Source organism: Gambusia affinis, linkage group LG10, assembly GCF_019740435.1.
Source record: "Gambusia affinis linkage group LG10, SWU_Gaff_1.0, whole genome shotgun sequence".
Taxonomy (NCBI): domain Eukaryota; kingdom Metazoa; phylum Chordata; class Actinopteri; order Cyprinodontiformes; family Poeciliidae; genus Gambusia; species Gambusia affinis.
In genome coordinates, this window is record NC_057877.1 from 24,151,098 (window position 1) to 24,162,847 (window position 11,750).

The window sequence follows — 11,750 nt, forward strand, 5'->3', positions numbered from 1 at the left end:
ATCTATCACAAATTTAAATCGAAATACTTCAATTAAAAGATGTGTACACAGTATGTAAAAGTTTAGAAGTATATGTTTTTTTTTAAAAAAAATCAATTTTGTCTTATCTAGTAGAATAAAACACACACACACACACATATATATATATACAAAATGTATATAGCCATGCAAAATTCAGACTTTCAACATCACAATCTATAGAAATGCTTTCAACACAATTTAAAATAAAAATTTAACTACTCTCATCCACATTTTCAGGTTTTAATGTTTATGCCAAATCAACCCTAATTGCTGTGACATTTCATCGAGTAACCTCATCAGCAGCACAGTTAAACACAGTGTTTCAGATGAGTTGTATAATCTTTAACAGACACGGAGACCAAAAATCCAACCGGCCTCATCAACAAAGACACACCGACCTCCTCCTCTGCCTCACTCCAAGTGTCCGACAACACAAAGATGGCAGCCAAGAAAAATTAGGACTTTAAAAAAAACAGATGGGGAAGTGAAAGAAAGTTTCTCACACTAACTTCCCATGAGCCATACAATTCTTGAAGAAAACAAAAGATAGATCTTCTCCACCAATCCTTCCCTTTCTATGGCTTTTTGCCAGAGCTGGGTCAACTGGCAGATGTTGACCAGTATAAACTCGCTCCCTCCTAGCAGCCTTCACCCGATTCTCTCTCGCCACTGGGTAAATGAAACAACAAAAAATGAGGCGGTGGAGGAATTCCCCATTTTTCTCCTGTTTCAGACATGCAATTCAGAAAGTAGTTTGACATATTACAGATTAGATTCATAAAAAAAATTATTTCTTTTGCATTTGATAATTATTCCTTACAGCAATAACCATACCAATTTCATTAAAGTGTCTTAAAAGAAGTTAAACAAAAAGCTGCACATAACTCCAAACTATAAACATTTAAAGAACATAGGCCAAAGGCAATTATGCATAAGTTAATAGATTGGAATATCACTGAAAATAAAATGTTTCAGACATGCAATTCAGAAAGTAGTTTGACATATTACAGATTAGATTCATAAAAAAAATTATTTCTTTTGCATTTGTAAAATTTCATTAAGCAGTTCAAAGTGCTTTGTATGATAAAACTATAAACATTTAAAGAACATACAAATCTGGCATAAAAATGCTAGAAGATTAAATAAAGCCAATAAAAGAATTAAATGAAAGTAATCAATATATTTAAGAATTTAATGCAACTCTAAAAAAATTTTTTAGAGCAGTTCAAAGTTTGTTGATTAGCAGAGCAAAATACCTAAAACTTATAGATAGACCTTGAGTTTTCTGGAAGTTTGTTCCCGATTAGCAGAGCAAAATACCTAAAACTTATAGATTTAGACTTATTTTATTATGCTGCTTCTCCATGTTTGGTTCTGATTCTGGGGACGCAGAACCAGAAGGCCAGAGTGGTCTGGAAACAGATCTTCAATGATTTTGGTTCTACGCTGTTCAGTGATTTATAAACTAACAACAGTATTTGAAAGTCTATTCTCTGAGTCACAGGGAGTCAGTGTCAGAACATTAGTAGGGTGATGGGCTCTCTTTTCCTGGTGAGAAAACAAACGGCACCGTTCTGAATCAGCTGCAGCTCTCTGATCTTATAGGCAGACCTGTAAAGACATTGTTATCTGCAGTAATCAATCTAACAATAATTTGAAGATGAACGACTGGAGGAGGTTCATTGCAGGTCCTGGAGTTTGGAAAAAAGGAGCCTTAAGTATTGAACACAATATGCACTCTAGATTAACGTTGATAGGAATCTTTACTGCTTTTTAAATATCTGACATTAAGAGAATGACAAGCACAGTCACCTATTCTCTGCATTGCGGTCTTTTGGTTTGAAAACTCAAACTTTACACAACCTACAAGTACAACATGAATCATTTCTTTTAAAATGTAATTTTGTTTAAATAAACTTTTCACAGGTACAGCACATTGAGCCCTTCTTGGTTGGCTTTTCTACATTTTGTGGTTTCCAGGTTACACTGTTTCTGCCTTTAAAGGTTTAACAAATATATTTTTGTTACCATTTTGCAAACATACCCAGACAAATATGTACTTGTTAAGGTATAAAAACAGATGAATTTCTATAATGCAATGTAAACTTACATTTTATACAGGCCAGAGTCCCAAAAGCAGATGTGGCAGAGAAACAGGACAAGGACAAAGCAGACTGAATTTATGGAGCAATTAGAGTCTGTTGTGCAGAAAATCCAGTCTGCTGTCCTTCCATATTGGTTTTAACCCTGATTCTGCCTATTTTAATAGTTCAAACTCCCAATATTCTTCATGCATTAATAAAAACAGTGGCTACCGTCTTGGCACTACCACAGAAGCCAACATATACAGACTTTCTTATCTCAGTCAATCGCTAATGTAACAGGAAAACATGAGAACTTTGAATGTCATTATGAAGAGCCATTTCACAAGCCATTATGTCATTATGGCTTGTGAAAAAGGAATAACCAAACAATGTCAACCTCTCTTTGCTTTGGACTTATTCATCACAAATATGTACCCCAGATAGGAGCAGTCCATCCAGAAGTTGGATTAGTTATTTATTATCTCAATCCCAGCTGGATGGTTTTCAGGAAACATGCAGCTTGCTACATGTACTTTTTGGCCATGTACAAAACATGAAAACATGGCTGCATGGGAATGCCAACGTTATTAATAAAAATAAATTCTGCAAAAATAGCGACTCAATTAAATCAACTGTTTCTTTCTTCTTCAATCTAATTGACTAACATTACCCAGATAGAAAACTTTTTCTATCAATGAGTAAAATAAACTAAACCTGGCTGGTGTTTTATAACTAGGTTTAGAATATCTGTAATTGAGTTTGAATCTTTCCATAAGATTGGCTTATGTTTTTATTTACTATATAGATAAGCAGGGTTGAACTAAATAACTCAATTTAGTAATTAATTTAACCGAACATTTTATGTTGGTTTTTTTGTAGTTGTTGAAATGAACAACCAACATAACCCAGTATTTTGCTGGCATAATGCACAGTAATGATGTAACCAGAAAATTTTTATTGCTTTCAAAGAAATTATTTCACATTATGGCATGTAATAATATTGCCACATTAAGCTGATGTGTTGTCTTCTGAAGCTTTTGTAAGTAGTAAACTTGCTTTAAAATGTGAAGTCTCGATCATGAGTCCTGTCTGTCAGCAGTACAGTGTTGGTGGCAGTGGACAGGAAATCGAGCCAGACACCAAATCATCCATCATCTTCTATTCACCTGATGGTTTCTAGAGGGGAGTCTCAAATATTTGCGGTCAGCTGTGACAATGTATCTCCCAGCTTTACATATTGTTCATACCTATAACAGACAAAAATCGGCATAATTATGCTTCTTTGATTTTTAGTCTTCTGGTAATTTGGCTCGTCTACTCCATTTAGACACACAAAACAGAAAAAGTATTGAGTAAACGCAGTAGAGATAATTGTTTTAAATCAAACAGAAAATAAAGGGACTGCAAAAACAACATTAATGGATCAAAGATGATGCATCGAGGTTTTTTTTTCCTTTTATTAAACTCAAAAAATGCAGTATTAAGAGTACATGCTGCTGTTGGATGTACTGATGGATGAAAAATGATGGAAGTTTTCAGTTTTTCTACTGGCATTTAATGAATGTGGAGAAAACATAAAAAAATAAAAAATAAATAAAAATAAAATAAAAAATTCATTGTCTGATCTGCCAACTACCAGCTAGAACCAATCAAAAAAAAGAAGAAAATACTAAAGCAAAGATTGTTTTTTTAACTGATTAGACAATGCAGCTCTAAAATAAATGCTTAGATCCAGTAAAACCAATGCATTTCTAAAATCCATTTCTTTTCTGCGGTTTTTCACATATATGGGGGAATTTTTCAAAGCTTTTCAAAATCTGAGTAGTAATCTAATTCTGTGATTCAGTATTTGGTTGAAAAAAATAAATGAATGTTTGCTGCTTGTATGTTTTGCATCCTAAAATTGTCAGAACATGTCAGCCCATAAATCCAAGCGCTTAAGCAAAACAAAGTCTGATGACTTTGCTAAAATGATGACAGAATTACACCCTGCATTCAGAGACCAAGCAACACAAGGCAGTGATAAATTATCGGCCCAGTGGCTGAGACGTACAGAAAGCCAGTGAGACAGCAAACACAATAATAAATATGAGGAGGAGGTAGCGTGAAAGAAAGTGAAAGCTGAATGATGAACACAACCCGGGCTGCCAGTTCCCCATTGTCCCAGTCTGAATGTGCTTTTGTCATTGCAGCATACAGCTCCAGTCCAGCCCCGACTAGAACAACGTACCAGGCGAGCATCCCTTCAAAGCCTTGGCATGACCAGCTGTATGAGAACAGAGGGCATGACTCCACACAACAAGTGAATTCAGTCCGAGAGTTACTAAAAACGTCAGCAAGAAGATTGTAGTTCTAACTTAGTTATTATCTACAGACGGCGAATATTAGACACGTCTCACTTTCAGATTGTTTTTACACTTAATATAAGAAATTCCAGGATTCAATTTTACTATGTTGCAGCTTTTCTCTAGAAGCCAAAATGCATGAAGTCATATTAAGAACATTTTAAATAATCTAATGGGTTATTGAACTTTACTTTTTCTGATGAGAATGATGACCAGGCAAACAGTCATCATGATCAGTAAAGTCAAAGATAAAATTGTTTATAACATTTTCAATAGCACATAATGTTGGTGTTAATATCTCTATATTATTCTATTTCTTAGTAAAAGATAAAACTATTTTCCTCCAAATTCCTGTGTGCAAAGTGTGCTGCGTATGCAGTCTGCAGCAGCAGTACATCTGTCTGTGCACCAGTGCATGCAATGTACATCAGCAGAGTCCAATTCCTGTCTAAAGTTTCAAAAACACACATGGTGTCTAAACTGCCAAATGACTTTTTCAAATGTTTCAAAGGCTGAAATTATATAAGTCTGGTGTCAACAAATGGAGGATTAATTAAAGCATTCTGCAGGGTTTGTGCAATGCATGAGACACTACTGATTAGCCAGGAAAAACATAGTTGTTATAACATTTATTAAGCTCCCAGATTAATTGTGAGGTTAAATAAAATGCCTTTTCGCTAAAGTCTCTACTGTTTAATGTTTATGTGCATGTTTGACATATAAATTGCTTGGTTACTCCACTTTGAGACTTTATGTAGCCAGAAAAATAGATTTCATCTATTTTAGTCAGAATTAAAATGTGAGGATAATATCAGACGTAAACTGACAAAGTCAAACATACATATATTAAATATTGGTCATTTTATAGTAACAAAATTACATTTCAAGTGAAAAGAGTAAAAAAATAAAAATAAATAAAAAAGGAAAACAAGAGTTTCAACATCCGAGCTGCACTCATTATTTTCCTGCTCAAATTTGACTTTACTTTCTACAGCAGGGGTCACCAAACTCGGTCCTCGAGGGCCGGCATCCTGCACGTTTTAGTTCTCCCGCTGGTGAACCTTTAGAGTTCACCTTCCCTCCATTCAGAACTTATTTGGGTTTAAGGCAGGGGTGCCCAAAGTCGGTCTTCCAGGGCCGGCATCCTGCATGTTTTAGTTTTCTCCCTGGTTTAGTGCACGTGGATCAAATGATGGATAAGAAGAACATTGACATGCTGAAGAGGTTGTTACAACCACCAGGGAGAAAACGGCCCTCATGGACAGACTTTGGGCACCCCTGGTTTAAGGCTAAGAAAGGGGCAGCTAACATTTCTGTAGACCCCACACATCCTGGACACTCACTACCTGTTTAAACTTTTACTTTCAGGTTGGTGCTAAAGAAAATAAAAAAAAGTTTCCTTTTCTATATACTTGTATCTTAAACGTCCTTATTGAGAGCCAAGTGAAACTGAAGTGTGAACAAACTCTGCAAATAAAGCTTAATCTGATTTTGACTTTCTAAGATACTCAGGGATTTTATTTGTAAAAAGTAAATGAGAATTTCTGGTGTTTTTGTCATGCTCTTTATAAAAAAAAATTTCCTTTACACGTTAAAATGCTTATGTTCTTTGTGTTAATAATTAATTTATTGAGTTAAATAAAAAGTAGTATGTAAACTGCATACATGACTACTGATTGGAATATCATGCAACTCCTTGACGGAAAACAAGCAGAATATAATTATATTTGTAAGAGAAAAACAAGTGTGAGTAAAAAGAGTAGTCAACAGAAACTTACTTTTTCTTCATCAAGGTTCTTGGAGAAAATGTCTAGACTAGATAAAAATGGTTCAGAATTGCTAAACAGTTACTTGTCCAAAACAGGGTTTACAAAAAATGCTAATCACATAAATTAGTGGATTATTATGTTGCTGTTTATTCTCGTCCTCACAGTCTGGTGTCAAGCTTCTCTTCTGAAGTCAGTAACCCAGACATAAGCAGTTTTACATTTCAAAGCTTTGAAATTTTATAACAGAAATGCATTTTTATTTTATCCACGTTAAGTTATTATTGTACATTTGATATTAAAAGTAACTGAATCTTTGCCAACAGCTTCAAAGTCTACAAATGTTTTTACAGAAAAGAAACTAAAATATTTAATTTTCTGTTCCCATACAGCTTGAGATTTTTTTGATAAATTACTTAATAACCAAGCCAATAAAAAATAGATACAAGTGCTTTTCCCTTCTCCACTTTGATAAACGATTTAATTTCTTCAGCTCTACTTATCTGATTTATCAATGAATGATGCAAAAAAGATGGTCATGAACCTCACTGTCGTCATCGTGGTTTACTTTACTAGTGGTGTAATTATGAGGTAGTTGAAATCCTGCCAATCTATCTTCATGCTGGTAAACAATATTTAAAAAAATAAAAAATAAAGATAACCCAGAAATAGAAAAATGAAGGTCCATACCCAGAGGGATGAGCCCACTCCTCCATCCTGCCCCAGGAATCTCCCATCTGCCACATATAGACCTTGGCTCGACTCATTACCGCCTCAGGCACAAGCCACAGCTTACAGAGAGGGTTAATGTTAAATTCCCCAACTCTTTAAATATATTCATAACTATATGCATGGTTATCCTCTAAAATCTGAATATCTAAACCAAAATCATTCTGTTTATATTTCTATTAAGTAGCAAGTTAGCTCAGTTTACAGTTTCCTGCCTCTGGGTGTTGCCCTGCTTGGCAAAGCATAAGGAGCACTTGGAGCCCTGTAGCCTACATATTTAGAGACTACACATGTATAATTTATCAACATCATGAGATCCAATATTATGTTGAAAAAGACAGCAAGTACTGACAAAGGACAGAACTAGAATGAGTGGTTATGACATGTTTGTGGGTCAAAGAGAGAAAAAAGGAGTTATCAAGGAAGAAAAAGAGTCGTTCTGATGGCTTCAGCTGTGTGCCTATTATCATTCTTGACTGTCTGAATAATCAACAGAACTTTTCAGAGCTGTCATAAAGCACTAACTTAGAAATCAAAATGCAAAGCAGCAAGCACTCCTCATTCAGCCGCTGCTGTCAACCTCATCTCTCTGCTAGGCTCCATCACTTATGTCCAGACTCATTTAAATCAGACTTTGAACAGTTTTTGTGACAGTCAGTAAAACATCAATAGCAGTAGCAAAGATTTTGGGACTTTTTTTCCCTCGAATTACCTGTGTTATCACCATTTAATTTTCTAAACCAACAAATAGGTTTAGCAAGTACCCTACTTTAAATTCAAAAAGGCTAATTTGTCAGTATTAGCATTTTTTCTGCACCAACATGAATGTGCTTCACTGGATAAAAGTATTTATATGTTAAAGTGGCTTAAAGTCTAAAGCGAATTCCAATTTAAACACTTCATCGCTGCTCTCCCAATCTGACCAATCTTAAGTTATTTTGACAAGAACAGGTAAAGATCTGTGTCTATATGAATATAACCCAAAAGACTCTCAGTTGGAAATGATTTTGAAGATAATTACAGCAAAAGGGGATTGAACACATATACACAAAAACATAATTTTCAGATTTTATTTATTTTTTAATTGCCTCCTCTTCTGGTCTCATGGACCATGGTAAAGTGGCCAGCCTACATGTGCAAGACATTATATGTCAAATACATCTAAAAATATGTCAGAAGACCACCAAACAAGCTTCCCAAATGTTATAAAACATTAACACAAGTTAAATTTCAAAAGAGGACACAAAACTCTCTGCCTTTGTTGTCAAGTATTTTAAATAAATGTTGCTAAACTAAAAGTCTCCTCGTTCAATAGACAACTCAACATACGTGCTCCATACAGCCAAAACAAATCAGGGTTTTTCGGTTGTATCTGAAATGATAATACAAATAACAGTGAAATATAACATGAAACTCATCCTCAACCACATTAAGTTCACAAAACTCAAATATTTATTTTCTGGCATTCAGTTAATCTTCCCAAGTCAATTGCCAAAGGCAAAGTACTTGTTGAGCACATATATCTGTCTTCTTTTCATGTTTAACTTTACAAACATATCAGTTTGAAACATCCTTGATTAGACTGGAAATACAACTGTTTATCAATATAATTAGCCATTTTATTCATTGGTTTCCATTCTTTTCTAATCCAATCCAATAACTTTCTAAGACCAAGTCTGTACAGGGAGCTCGCAATTAAGAAGCAATTTCAGGTTAGTTCAAGAAGATTCACATACATTTAAAAAGGATTAACAGTAGATATGCACTAGATCAGAAATTTTGTGGACAATTTTCAATCAGCAATTTTAGAACACGTTCCCTGTCGATATAACTTTATGGATAAATTGAACACTTAATTGTCCTTACAATAATGTTCAGAGTAAAATAAAACCATAAGTTCTCAAAACAACCCAAAGTTGAGAAGCTTTCTCTCACTGCTTCCCTGAAACTCCACAAATCTAGCAAAAGAATGTTGCACCATTTCCTCTTTCACAGATTTCATTTTTAAATTCCTGAACCAGAAAAAAATGCCAACTTCGTTTTGTCGATTAGAGCAACCTGGTTGCATTTAGCTAATATATGAGAGTGGCATAAAAAAACATGGGAGAGCTGATTTGAATCAGTAAATTTCTGTTGATAGACAGACAGGCTACATTTAAAACCACAGTCATAACCCCACCCACATGGGCACTTGACTGCAAAAGTTTGACGCTTATTTACATTCAGAAGTTGAACATCAAAGTTTTTAATGAGTCAGAGCAAAGTATTAGACCAAAGTGCAGCCACCTTAGTTTTTGAGCTAGTTGTAAAAAGCTGGGGTCAGAATCTATATTAAGCATGAAAAACAAGTGCTAACAGCATATTCAGTTAGAAAAGCCAACAACAGTAGCTATAAGTGTATGAAAACATTATAAAAGTTGCAATTATGACTGGCAAAAATACTTCTTCACCAATATTGTATCATTAAGACTAGGGATGCACGGATGTGATCATTTTGATCAATTTTGATACATAGCTATTGCAATAAATGATATTATTGTTTTGAGACCATTTTCAAATACTATAATGGTAATGCCATAATAAAACAAGAACACATTATCAAAGCTAAATAAACTTTAAATTCTAATGAACATTTAACACTAAAACTGGAAGACATTTTAAATATCCAAAATAAATAAACAAATAACAGAGACAACAAATAAAATAAATTCTGAAGTTTCTGTAAACAAAACTGTTCTTAAAAGAAAAGGGCTACTTGAGACCAACACAGCAGATTGGGGACTTTTGTCATCCAGTTTTTGGTGCATAGAGAAAAAAAGAAATCATACACATGGAAATCGAGCTTGTTTTAATATGTTTAGCAATTTTCCATACACTTTACTATCCTTTCAACATTGTGAAAAATCAACCACACCAGCTGACACAAACACGTCTTGAAGTTGGTATTCCAACTAGGAGAACAGGAACTAACCAAGCAGACCAAGATTTGTATCCAATAATAAGGCTGCTGCACATGGTCAACGTAAGCTCCAAGTATAGACTATTTATTAGAACTTTTATTGGTTTGTTTGCTAGTTAATCAGGGGTATATTTTCTGTTTGAATTGCATAAAATGGAGAGAAATAAATTGTTCTCTGCTTGTCTGGCTAACAGTTGTTAGCAACAAAAAACATAGTAAATCCCATTGTTTTCCAACCAACAAGAAAACCTTTTGCAACTCAGAAATGATGCAATTCGCAGCTCCGACTTCTCAGTCAAATCCAACACATTATGAAAAACTAGCAACTAGGGACAGCCAATATATCAGCATCAACATCGGTATCAGTCCGATAAGCAAAACCGGGCCGCATATTGTTTTTATCGTTTGTGAGGTGTTTCAGGAGGGATAGGGGGGAGAGTTGGCCATGTGGTATCTGCTCAGTCATGTGACAGTACTAGTGATGCATCACAGGATTATGAGTTTAAAAAAAAAGAAAAATAGGCAGTGAGGTCACCTTTACACGGTGTTAAAAGTGTGGAAAAAAATATATATAATCATACTAGTAAATATCAGTTATCGGCATTAAGAACAGTACTAATGTCATGTAACAAAATTGACCTTAATTTTTATATCAGTTCATTTACTTGTTACCTTATATGATGTCACTAGATGAATGTGTCAACGTTTGTTTTTGGGAGACTACTGTAGTTAAACAATGATTTAAAACAAAATAGTGAAGAAAATAAAACATTTATTCTGCAGATGATAAACTAAAGTGAGTTTATTTGTTGAGAAAAACTCTATGGCTAGTAACTTTAAATGCTTTGTTTTTACTTGTCCCACTATTATTTTCTAAATCAAATAACAGAAGCATGTTAAGACAGAAACAATGCTACAAAATTATTCATATTTTCAAACAAACCCAACACACAGATAGCTGTCCCAGGACCTGACAACAAAGCAGCATCAGACATCAGAAATAACTGCTAAATTGGACCATGCAGTCTTAATTATGTTGATGGGATAATACAACTAAAGGCTACCTTTGAAAATTAGGATGTTCTAAAACCACCAACAGACAGCTTGTGATTAAGCTTGGAGAGTTTTATATATTTCAAACATGTATGTTCTTGTTTCAATAGTTTTTTCTCCTTTATACGTTAGCCAAATTTCCCTCCGTTCAAATGTCAAACAAGCGCCTGTGCTCTTGCTCGCTATTTTTAAAACGCCAGCGTTATTTGGCGTAGTGTTTCCTGCCACTCTTCTCACTTGTATTCACAGAATAACGAGTGATAAAAAAAGACCCGGAACAAATTTCTTACCTGGAAAGAGTCCTCAGACAACGAGACGTACATTTCCCATCCCCGGTCCGACCAACGGCTGCCCGGTTGCCACACGCTTGCTCTTTCAAAGAGGTCTGATCATAGTAGTAGACTTTCACCAGGCAGTTTTCAGTGCGAGCTCACGCTCCCACCCTAGCTCAAAGCTGATTGGCTGTTCGACCCGTCAATCACGGGGAAACTTGTAGTAGACATAGCAACCACAGAAAGGCGGGTCAAAGATTGTAAAGCAGTGTCTTATTGGCTACCAATGAGCTCTGCAAAAACAAATAAATAAAAATAGAGCTGATAAAGATGAATGTTTGCAACAATAAGGATAGATGAAGACAAAATGGTTTTCGACTTTTGTTTTAAAATACTACAGCATTACATTACAAGTAGTGCTTTTATGATCAAATAATGAGTGATTTATTTAAGCTTGGTTTGATTATTTTTTAATGATGGAAATAACAATAAAAACAACTCACCAGAGAAGAAAAAATTAG

General features: G+C 34.7%; 1 protein-coding gene across 1 annotated transcript in view; it reads right to left on the minus strand.

The window, feature by feature from the left end:
- fcho1 (FCH and mu domain containing endocytic adaptor 1) overlaps positions 1-11,403 on the minus strand; it is a 47,622-nt gene extending 36,219 nt beyond the window's left edge. The window contains exon 1 of the mRNA XM_044130568.1: positions 11,248-11,403. The gene's annotated coding sequence lies outside the window, so the exon portion shown is untranslated. The remainder of the gene's footprint in view (positions 1-11,247) is intronic.
- Between the last annotated feature and the right edge of the window lie 347 nt (positions 11,404-11,750).